Here is a 12,978-nt window from a genome sequence, read left to right as displayed (position 1 = left end):
CAAACAAAACACTGAAATTTGTTAAAACTGCTCTTATGACCTTAACTGAAGTAAGGTTGTGTCAAGCATTTTTCTAAATAGTCTGACTTTTCAGTTATAGTTTGTAGAACAGCAAATGTAGGAAAATAATATTTATTAGTATTCTGGTGGTCTTTTAATAATGGCCTCATGTTATTTAATTATATGTGAAGTAGTGATCATATGATGTATACATTAATCTCTTAACAGGAAATCAGTTTAATGCAAGCCGATTAAAGAGCTTGAGTTTCCAGGAAGAAAACAAATCTACACACGTACTGTTCCTAAAAGAAAAGAAATATATCCATGTTGTAGAATTGGGACTTTTTTTTAAGCCAGACGGGTTCAAATTTTTCCTTCTTTCCTTGGGTAAGTTTCATTATTTGTTTATTCTTCTCAATTACCTACACCTTTACTATACATTAGTTAAATGCTTCTCAGGTTCCCAAGGCAGTCTACAAAGTGAAATAAAATATTCTACCTATTTCAAAAGTGCTGTTTTTGCTTCAAATTCTTTTTCTTATTAAATTTATTGAGGTGGCATTTGTTAATAAAATTATATAGGTCACATTATACTACATACTCTGTGAGGATATTCACACCAGGTTTAATAAGTGTGGTTAACTCATCTCCGAGTTCCTGAAGGATTAAAAGAAAGCAAGAAAAAAAAGAAAACAGATTACTGATTGAGGTCAATTTATTGGTGCAGCCTAAAATATCTGACAGCCTGGAAATAAAAACAAAAAAGATGTAAAGACTTCTGGCCCCATAGCTTTTGGTCCACTATTGCATGCTTGTGGAGCAGTAGGGGACATTAACATAGAATCTTCTCATGCCAGGGGTGCTTCATGGGTGAGATAACTGTGCATTAGAAAAGAATGCCTTTCTAATGTGTTCAGATTTCCGTGATCTCCTGAGCGTAGAATCTGTCCACCTCTAGTAGCTGTGTGAGCTTGGGGATGTTCTTTAACTTCTCCAAGCTTCATTTACAAACACATTTATGATGAGGATAATTATAACAACTTTCAAGATTACTATGGGGAATTGGATTTCATGTAGATGAAATGCCTAGTACGGTGTCTGAGATTTAACACACACTCGGTAAGTATCAAGTTGTTATAAATATGATTTGAGCAAATGGAAGAGAAATACCTTTAAAGGTATATTAAAGGAGAATACCGTTAGCAGAAGCGCACAGGAAAGAATCAGCCTGAAGTGTTTTTGGAAGATACTTATTGTTTTTCTGCTATATTACATAAAGTTTTCTAACGTGTCATGAATATGGCCATGAACACGCCATGGAAGTATCATAATACTCCTTATTCAGTTACTTCCTCATTTCATCAGATCAGTTTCACTTGTTTTATTTTTTTTAAATCTTTTATTGAGCATACATGGTAAAGAAAGCTCTTGGTTAAGCACTATAAAGTGTGTTAAGATGAATTGGATACAGATTTGCTATCAGAGGATTTGTGTGGAGGTTGGGCTCAGATATCCAGTTACGGTAACTGGAGGAAGGACTGTGAGAAGTGGGGAGCAGCGGGACGAGTGGGGGGTGCTGATTATGGCTGAGCCAGCCTAAAACCCTGACTTAGGACTTGGACACTTCCCAGGCCACTGGGGGCCTGTCTGCTGGTTTCCTGGTATGGGAACAAGTAAAGATCTGAAGGACAATACCTTTTACAACCTACACTTGAAGTTTGGATGATGGTGGACAGTGAAGAAGCACTTTCTTTAGGGTGTTCCCCCAGCATCTTGGAGAACTTTTGGAGGGATACTTAGGACTACCTGATGAAAATTTGATCTGAAGTGCTCTTGTTGCCCTTTCTTGTATTGTACATTTTTTGTGGGAAGTGTGCGCTCATTGATTCTGTGTTTGACAGTGCAAATAATGTCTCATTTGTTATTGGCCTATTTCAGTATTAGTAATTTCACTTGTCCCTGATGTTATTCAATCTAGCCTGCTTTTAAAATTTGTAAGTGAAGCTTTTTGTGGACTGGATTTTCTTGAGGCTTTCTTTTTTATCCCCAGCGCACCCTAGTCCCCTCACCCTTTATCTCACATGAGGTAAGTTGCTTCACCAAGTCCCCAAACTCAAGGCATTTTCTTGAATGGTGTCCAGACTCCAAGGAACTGAGTCCTGGAATTTGCTCCTAACTCTAGAAAATCAAGTCTTTACATCTCAGCTGGAAGCCTCCAGAAGTAGATTGAATAGGAATTTTTATGATTGAATATGAATATTATTATAAAGTAATAAAACTGATATTTTTCACTAAAACAACAACAATATGGCATTTTTAGATCTAACGAAACAGTGTTTATCCAAGCAGTCATGCTCAGTGGAGCTTTTTATATGCTCTTTTAGAGTGGCATGAGAGCAGATTTCCCAGCAACAGAAGGTTCCCCATCTTGTGACTGGATATTTTTTTTTTTTCACTCCTTAAGATCTCCTCCATTTAGCTTCTTCACATCCCCTGCTCTTGGCCCTTGGCTAGTGCATCAAACTCTAAAATTTCAGAATGCCATATTTGAAGTAATTACAGAAGTAATTTAGAATAGTTCTCTATCTACCTTAATATAATTATATTCATCGTGTTTTTTTCATTGTCTTTGATTTGTTCAACTGTGTTCACCTACTCGAATGAAATATGCAAATAAGAACTTTATTCCATGGTAGAAAAAACATTTTGAAATGAGAAAGCTATCCTTGTATTTTTTGGCAATAAGGAAATTTCACAGCAAATTACTGAGTAAACTTAATATGCTTTATTGTACAAGTATTTAATAAAATCTAAGATTTACTTAATGATTAAACGAAAATCCACATTTAAATATGTGAAAATGCCAGCATATTGTTTGGCTGAAAAAATTTTATTTGATTTTGATCTATAACTTATGCTTTTGTTCTTAAGACATATTTTGTAATGACCCAGCCCTAAACCATATATTTGCTCCAGCTGACAGGTGAGAAGGATTATCGTTTATATTGCAGAATTTTGTTACTAAGAAAATGGATTTCTTGTGGAACACACGAATTTTGAAACAGTATGGAAAAAAATTACTTGTTTTAAAATGTTCAAGTCAAAATAAGTAACTTCTTGGATATTGTTTTTGTTTTAATTGTCTATGATAGATATACATAGTAGAGATTTAATAAAAATGGAATTAATATTAAATGCTATAAACCAAATCTTCAAACTTATTTTAGTCCATATTTATTTTCTTTTTTGACTTACGTTAGATCTTGAAGTATCCCTCACTTTTCTTTATGCTATAGGTATTCTTAACAATTATAAGTATTTTATATAAAGAAAATGCATCACAAAGAAATTAAAATAATTTTTTTAAAATCAAATGTCTAGAAAGCAATCAGATTTTTTCTATAATACAAATAACTGATACCTGTTTTACCAATGCAAGTCATTGAAATGAACCAGTGGACATCTCAAATTTTCTATCAGTATCCTCTATGCCCTGTCCTTTCTTTTATTCAATTGAGATTTTAAATTGTATTTTGAATACATCAAGATATTAATTTTGGCTTAAAATATGCTAGTTTGGGGGCTTCTTTGTTTTGTTTTGCTTTCATTCAACAATAGTGGAGAATCAAACACATTTCAAATTTATGTAAAATGTAACCAACATGCAGATATGGACAAAACATAACTCCCATTCAATATTAATGCTGCAACTATAAACACAGCATGCTCTGATAAGGAAAACAACGACATGAACATGTCAGTAGTAACCACACACTCTGGATTTTCTATAACAGTTCTCATTTGAGATAGTTTGCCTCCTTTTTCTTATATATATGCAAATAATTTTTAGATCATGTTCCCAGTATTTTGATTCAGAAAACGCTGGTACTGCACATGTAATTCTTGACTTAATCAGTATAAAAATAACAACTTGGGCTTTAAAAATATTAACTATTGTTTATTTACAACATTCAGTTTCAGTGGAAGAGTTCAAATGGACTTATCTAAAATGTACATTTGATGTACAAATAATGTGAAGAGTGTTGATAAATACTGTAATCTCATGTGATTTTGACAATCAGGTCCTTTTCAACTCTCAGCAATTCTAATTTTCTAATAACCGTCATGAACTCTGAATTGAGGATAGGAAATCTCAATTTATTGAAATTAGCCATTGAATAATTGAACGTGTCATGTTCCTGATTTCTATTAGGAAATGTGATAGTTCTACTTTGAGTGTCTAACATTCACCTAAAACAAATTATAAGACAGTTGTCAGATATCATTCTAAACATAGCCACATTATACTTTTAAAACTAAAATGAATACACAAAGAATAGATATTCAAGATTAAAACTGCAGGTGGTTGCTCAAAGCAACCATCTTATTATGTTACAGTTAGTGATGTGTAGTCATTTTTCTTGTGATAGTAATTTTGCAAACCAATAACCTACTTATACATAACGTTAAATGGCCCATTTCTAGTGATTAAATAACTTTATAAACTGAGTATAATGTTTCATAAATTCAGTAACAATACAATATTATATATATATATATATATGTACACACACACACACACACATACAAATATACCAACTCTAGGTGATACATCTTGGCATACTTATTACTTATACAGAATCCAAAGAAAGAAAGGCAAAAATTGGAGCTGTTTCTAGGGGAAAAGAATGTAATTAAAAATACATGTGATTTAAATCCGTACATCGTCTATTTATAATGACAACATTTAGAAAAATTAAAGCCATAGAAGTAAATAGAACTCAAAGAATCATTAAAAGAGACTGTTTCTCTAAACCATATTTTTCTAGAGTTTATTCACTTATTTCCGTCAACCAATTAATGAACATGTGGATCTATGTTTTTATCACTATACTAGTCAAAGTTAGAAACAAATTAAAAAACAACAACAACAACAAACAGAGCACATGGCTCCTGTCTGTCTTTGGGGAGTTTACAAATGAATAAATCAAAGATAAATGTGGGATTGCATATTATGTGTTAAATTGTCTTTTTCAGATACTAAATACTTACGGAATTCAGCTATTTATTTCAGCTGTTAGAGACAGAGTACATATTGCCTGTTGGCATAAGACTTTGTCTCTAGAAGAAAACAGAAAGACATTTTTCTTTAGGATTTTAGCAATTAATTTTCTTAGTAAACCCCTAATGCTCTATATGGGAAAAGATGTGAGAAGATGTGAAGCACTGAGAAGATGTGAAGCAAATTACTAGAATCAAAACAACTAGATATAGATCAGAATTTTTATGTTAAATGCTAAATAGCAAAAATGGAAGAAATATTTTAAAAATAATTTTAAAGAGTTAGCAAGAGACAGAAGAGAGGAGGAAAAAAAGAGGGCAGAGAAAGACAGAGATAAGAGAGAAAAAGAGAGAGAATTTCGATTTATACATGTGGTCTAAGACTACTACATGAGAGGTGTGAAGATGAAACTTATTTTCCATTTCTTCCTATTCTTTATCTTCTTTAGAGAGATAAAATTTATCAATACTAGAAATCGAAAACTTTTTTTAAAATTTATATATTTTTCAAAATCAAAATCTTTTTAACAAGTATAGAATCCTATGTGATTCCTTGAACAGTTTAAATCAAAAATAAACTTTATGAATCTTGTTCATTAGTATGGTCTGTATTTCTATCTTTCAAAGTGGAAAAAAAAAACTATGCTGAAAAATGGAAAAATATTTTACATTTTTAATCTCAACCTAGGACTTTAAGAAAGACCCTATTCATGTAAATATAAGGGTTTACAACTTCGATCAAAAGTTGTGGAGGATCTCTGAAAATTTTTAAGCGGTATGGACATGGCCAAATTTATTTTTTAAGATAATTTAAGAAACAATGGATTGTACTTTACATATAAACGTGGTATAATGACATGTATATATACCATATATGCAAAAAAATATATACAAGTAGACACTTTGGTCAATGTTGCTCAAACAGTAGTTTGCCATAATCAGAAGTGTCTGGACACTGATGGTAACCACTTTGAGCATCTCCTGTAATTGCAGAAGTCAAATGCGACTTGTATCCATCTTTTGTTATTGGTATATATTGAGTATTATAATTTTATTTTCCTTTCTTAAAATGTGTATACATTTTTTGGTACCCTCTGCATATATACCTTTGGTACCCTCTGTCTGCGTATGCATATATATAACATGCATATAATATATGTATATGTATATTAAGTATATATCAGTATCCACCATTATATATGTATATATAATGTATCCACCATTATAATATCATAGAGAGTACTTTCACTGCCCTAAATATTCTGCATGTTTTGCCTATTCATCCCTTCTTCCCGTAAACTCTGGCAACCACTGATTATTTTACTGGCTCCATAGTTTTGCCTTTTTTAAAATGTCACATAGTTGGAATCATATAGTATACAGACTTTCCAGATTTTTCTCCTTTTATTTAGTATTAAGCATTTACATTTCCTCCATATCTTTTCAAGTCTTGGTAGATAATTTTTTTTTTTTTTTAGAGCTGAATAATCTTCCATTATCTGGAGTTTATTTATCCATCCACCTATTGAAGGAAATTATGAATAAAGCTGATATAAACATACTCATGCACATTTTTGTGTGGACATGATTTTCAACTCATTTGGATAAACACCAAGGAGTGCAATTGCTAGATTATATGGTAAACATATGTTTACTTTTGTAGGAAACCGCCAAACTGTCTTCCAAAGTGGCTGCACCATTTTGCATTCCCATCAGCAATGAACGAAAGTATCTGTTGCTCCACATTTTGACAGCATTTGATGTCAGTGTTTCGGATTTTGGTCATTCAAATATGTGTGTAGTGGTATCACACTGATATTTTAATTTGCATTTCCCTGGTGATATATGGTGTGGAACATCTTTTCATATGCTTATTTGTCATCTGCATATCTTCTTTGGTGAGGTGTCTATTAAGGTCTTTGGCCCATTTTTGAATTGGGTTATTTGTTTACCTATTGTTAGGCTTTAAGAGTTCTTCGCATATTTTGGAGGATGGTTCTTTATCATTTATGTCTTTTGTACCAGTCTGTGACTTGTCTTTTCATTCTCTTGATAGTGTGTTTCAAAGACCAAAAGCCATAGAATAACAGGCAAATTGCTGTGAGAAAATATTTGTAAAATTTAAATTATGTGGCTTTCATTGCTGCCTGTGAAATCTGCCGAGAGAACAATTGTTATTTTTTTACAGGTTATCTCTTTCTTACTTTTAAAACATTTTCTTCATTGTTGTTTGCAGCTTCGCAGCTCTGTGTCTGCATGTGGGATTTAAAAAATTATATACATATATATAATATAAAATATAAATATAAATTATATATATATTTGTTTGCAAATATATATATGTGTCCATATATATATACATATATATATGTGTATATATATATATATATATATATATATATATATATATATATGTTTGTTTGTAACATGTTTTACAGCTTGAGCCTGGGAAGACACTTTATCATTTCTGGGAAATTTTCATCCATAATTTCTTTAAATAATTAATCTCCCCTATTCTTTCTATTCTCTCCTTCCAGAATTTCAGTTACACATATCCTAAAATTTCTCATTTTATCTTATTTTCTACATCTCTTACTTTTCTTCTATATTCTCTCTTGTTAAAGTCCTTTTTCATTTTCAGGACTGTTCAGTGTCTTAGTGTTGTTCACTTTTACTGTTTTGCTGTTTGTCCATTTATTGAATTTTTTATTTCAGTGATTTTATTTTTAAATTTCGTTTTAGTGTTTTCTTACAGCTACATAGTCATTTTGATAGTTTAATTTTTATTGATATTTTATTTCTGAAAACACTTTATACATGAATAATTTAAATTCTCTGATACATACAACACCTGATATATTAGAAGATTTAGATCTATTATTTTTGTTTCTACAATCTCTATTTAATAGGGGACTTTTGCTTCATGTACTATGTAATTTTATTGTGAGGTAATAATTTTGTGAACTTTATATGTTGAAATTTTTAGAGATCCATATTTAAATGCTTTTTAAAGAGAACACGTGTATTTGTATCTCTCAGGCATAAGTGGCCATACTGACCTGGAATAATTTTATTGCAACTTTAATATTTGGTCTCCAATTTGCAGGCCTGTGTAGATAGTACAAATTTAATCACAGACCCACATGTGGCAGGCTAACGGTTATGAATGCAATGTCATTACTAATATTATCAACTCAGAGTTTTATCAGATAGAGTCACCTTTCATTCTGGGGTTTCCTTGATTTCATTAGCTCTGCAATATGCATTGTAACAAATTCTATTTTATTATGGAAGGACGTGTTAAACATTTTGCTTGACACACTTAAAAATCCTGTTTTATGTTTTCACTTTTTCTTTCTCATTTCTAGGAACTGCTGGTGACTGGAAGTTACTACATAATGGCACAAAATAAAAGATTTTATGCATATTTTACCAAAAAGTTGAAAAGCAGGGACCACACAAAATTTTAGAAATGAAAGGAAACAGCACTGACTTCAGCATTGTGGAGCTTACTGTTGGATTATGGTGGTTTTTATTGCTAGCAACACTCTCCAAATGTGCCCATGGAACCAGACACAATTAGTATTCAGCTAGCACAAAATTGGGAAAAGAAAAGAACTAGTTTTATATTAATCAAGTTCTAATAATTATGAAGCCATATGTTCTGCTTCACTCTCAGATCATCAACAATTCTCATTAAAGACTGTGTCAGGAAAGAATAACATCTGTGCCTATATGGTTTCTGACAGTCAAATAATTTTCAATGACATGTGTGTTCTACTTACATCCCTTTGTTAGATATCTGCTAAAGATTATCACATGAGGTTTAATAAATCAAAACCATAGCTTAACTCAGCAAGCCATGGTACTTTGCTTTTCTTTGGAAAGCAAATAAATTCTCAGTAAAACAGAAGTCACAATTTCTTCACCTGCGTCTGTAGTAAGAGCTTCTATGACCAGAGCACTGGGATGGCTTTCAAATTCCTGAGAACAAATTTCATAAAAGCAAATGTAAACAGTGTAGTGAGCAGTGGAGTCTGTGGATGCTTCTGATGTGTGAGTTTTAGGTGCTAGGGTGTTATGAGAAAAGAAGGTAGTATGACAATTGTAGAAGGAGAGGAATGCCGACATGCATTGAAGTTTTACATGCACATAGAGGTATACAGGAACAGCAAGATAATGAGCTTTCTGAGACAATGGAAAGGAAAACTCAAATGTAATTTCTAGGAATTCCCTCTAAAGAAAAGTAGATTTAGTATAGTTGAGGGGGAAGCCAAATCTCAATGGCAGTTCCTGGGGATAAAGTCACTACTGTTGTGGACAAAACTCTTTGGAAGCATGACTGTATGAGGCTCATTAAGAATTTAGCTAAACATCTAATTTCTCCCTAGTTACTGCTCATAAGCCATATCCATTTTTGTAGCCTATCCTGCTATTAAGTTAGAAAGTGAATTAAAGGAATAATAATGATAAAAGTTGACACTTAAATAATGCTGACTACCAGTGGAGCATTAGACTACCAGTGGAGCACAGACTCCATTTTAAATGTGCGTACTATCGTTATGAATTTGGTACAGTATTATCTCCATTTTACATAGTATAAAATGGAAGTACAGATATACGAGGTGTGATCAAACAATATGGTAAGTGTTTAAATACAAAGAACATTACAGTAAAAGATTCATTGCCATTAATCCTCCTCAAAATACTCACCCTTGCTTCGAACACACGTGTCCCATCATTCTTGCCACGTTATGAAGCAGTTCTGGAAGTCCTCTTTCGTGAGTTTCTTTAGTTACACTGTCCTGGCGGCCTCAATGTCCTGAATCATTTTGACTTTGGTGAAGAGCCAGAAGTCACATGGTGCTAGATATGGTGAATAAGGTGGATGAGGACACACTGTGATGTTTTAATTTTACAGAAATTGCCATATACTAGTAACGATGCGTGACATGGAGCATTGTCATGATGGAAGATGTTTATGACACACTTTAAAACACACCTTCTCAACCATAAGTCACACCCGACTGACTGTACTGAACAAATTGAAACTTGTCAAACACTGTTACTAAGATTAGACGTGCCACTTACCCTATTGAAGATCCCTTCCTTTCTGTGAGATGGCACTTGGCAGCAGCATTCACTGTATTTTGTGACCATAATGAAAAGACTCCATGTCACACATCACTTCTGGTACGACAATTTTTGTCAAATGTAAACATTATGGTATGTCCTCATCCACCTTATTCACCAGATCTGACACTGTGCAACTTCTGGCTCTTCCCCAAAGTCAAAATGATTCAGGACATCAAGGCAACCACAACAGTGCAACTAAAGACACTCATGAAAGAGGACTTACAGAACTGCTTCAGAAAGTGGCAAGAACGACGAGATAAAAGTGCGTTGGAAGTGAGGGCGAGTATTTTGAAGGGGATTAATGGCAATGTGTCTTTTACTGGAATATTTTTTTTTTATTAATTTAAACATTCAGCGTATTTTGTGATCATACCTTATAGTATACGAGTTCCCCAATGTCCAACCAAACTGGGATTTGAATCTGGGTAATTCTGCTTTGCTATAAAATCCTATCTCATTCTGACCAATGCCAGTGCTTTATAAATTAGAAAATTAACACTGAAGTAATTAAAGAATATTTCCCAAGATGTACTGATAGCAAAGTGGCAAAGACCAGGTTAGAAAGTATCTTCAGTTCTAACCTTCAACCCTAAATCTCTAACATAATCAACTGAAAATTGTGCAGACCAGAAAGTGAAGGGGATTTAAAAATGAAGTCATGACAAAATAAAACAGAGTTAACTACATCCTGGGCAAAAAATATGCAATACTGGGTATGGGATAAGGGTATGTTTTAATATGTCATTCTGTGCTTTCTATAGTTTTACCCCTTATAGATTTTCAATGTACTCAGTCTGTCTCAGAAACAGAGTTTTTCAGGAAAAGTTAAAAATGTAATAGCAAATTTATGAGCTACCTATATTTATAAAAGTCTGAATCACCATTCTGTATTTATTTCCTGGTTAAAGGTCTTTATTATTTTTTAGTATGTTGAGATATATTAGATGTTGTGTATTCACCCAACTATGTCAATTAAAGTATGGTACAGCAAAGTGACATGAAATTAAAACCTAAACTCTACAATATACAAAACATACAAAACCTTAAAGGGTCTCACAGATCTCAAGTTAACATAAAGTTTGGAAAGTTCAATAGCTGTAATGTATAATACCACCTTAATTTTACTAAAACCAAAATGAAAATATTATTATTCCTTTTAAAAGAAAAAAAGATCCATTTTATTTCATGTAAGTAAAATCAAAACAATTATTTGTATTTCAAATAGTCGTAAAACAACTATTTACACTAGTTACTCTTTGATATGTGTTCACCCCATTCAGCTCTGAAAATCAAAATTCTTAGAAGCATTAAGAACATAACTTCTAAGTCAGTACATGATGGCAATTATCTGAAAAGGCAATTTGGGTAAAAATCTAGAAGATAGATGGTTAAAAGACAGCAGAAAACTCTTCTAAGGACTAATTCAGCTATGAAATCACAATTTCAAAGATTATATATTTTCAATTGGTTATCTAATATTTTGACTCAGTTGTTGATGTGTGCACAAAGAGATACTACTCAGTTGGAAATACAAACCACTAAATATTCATCTTTTTAAAACTTTTACCAAGCAATGTATTCCACAGGGACATTTGCGCAACCATACACTTCATCAGAGTGGGTGAGGTTCAGGTATGGAATGGGTATCTGATAAGCTGTAGATGTCCAGGAGGGAGGAATAATAGAATAAAGGTTGGGATATTTAAGTGCAAATTACATGTTAATAGAAAATATCTTTATGTTTTGCTGAGGCAGTTTGTGAGTTCTCAGGCCAGACACCTTCTTTAAGAGAGGTGGGGTTTTGTTTGTTTTCAGGAAATGGAAACCCCAGGCAGAAGTATGGGCAGTAAAGGCAGCTTCTCACCTTTCCTAAGGCTACTAAAGGAAAGTAGCCTTTCCTTTAGGCTACCTTTCCTAAGGCTACTAAAGGAAAGAAAGAGCCTACTTGTATTTCTACTTCTTCCCTCACCTTCAAAAACTCCAGTCCTTTAACTCTACAGTGAACAAGAGGTTGGTAACCCTCCCAGTATTTTTGTGAGTCAGAGTGTGAGTGTTGGTCTGGTTCCCAGAAAAGCAACTCTCTTGTGCTCTTTTTTCTTTCTAGAATGTGTGTGTATGTATGTGTGTGCACGTGTGTGTGTGTGTGTGTGTGTCTGTGTGTGTGTGTGTTGGGGGAGAGGTTGGGTGGCGTGAGTATAAATGGTAAGGAGACTGGACATCAAGTTGCTGACTTTGTTATTACTTCTTTCTCCAGGGGCAAGATAAGGTCAGCAGTACAGATTTCCCCCACTATCCAAAAGTAGAGCCTTTCTATGAAACTTTTCGTATGCTGAAATTTTATAAAGAAGCAATTTGCTGAAGGATGCACAAAATAAATTGAGATGAAAACACAGATGCTTACAGACACATCTCAAAGCTCTAGTGGCTTGACGTTGAGATGCTGAGTGCAGTTTCCAGGGAAGGAGCCCCTCTAAAGGGACCATTCTCACTGCTCAGTGTTCCTGCTGACTTTGCAAAGGCTCAAAACAAATGCTAATGTTCTTTACGCTTTTCACCTTTTTCCACAAAAGCAGAAACCCTCTTCAGATTTCTTTTGGTTAGCTTACCAGAAGCAGGTACAAATGCAGGTATTTTGTAAAAGCAAAGTAAAGTAAACTAAAGTAAACTTTCAAAAAATGAGGACACCTGTATATACAAAACCACAGCTGTCAAACAGGGCTTTGGTCTTTGACAGCTATGAAAATAAGCACTCCTATTGCACCCAAGGTTACAAATTTGGTG

This window comes from Rhinolophus hipposideros, assembly GCF_964194185.1.
Source record: "Rhinolophus hipposideros genome assembly, chromosome: 1".
NCBI classification, from domain to species: Eukaryota; Metazoa; Chordata; class Mammalia; order Chiroptera; family Rhinolophidae; genus Rhinolophus; species Rhinolophus hipposideros.
Note: the sequence above shows the minus strand (reverse complement) of the source record.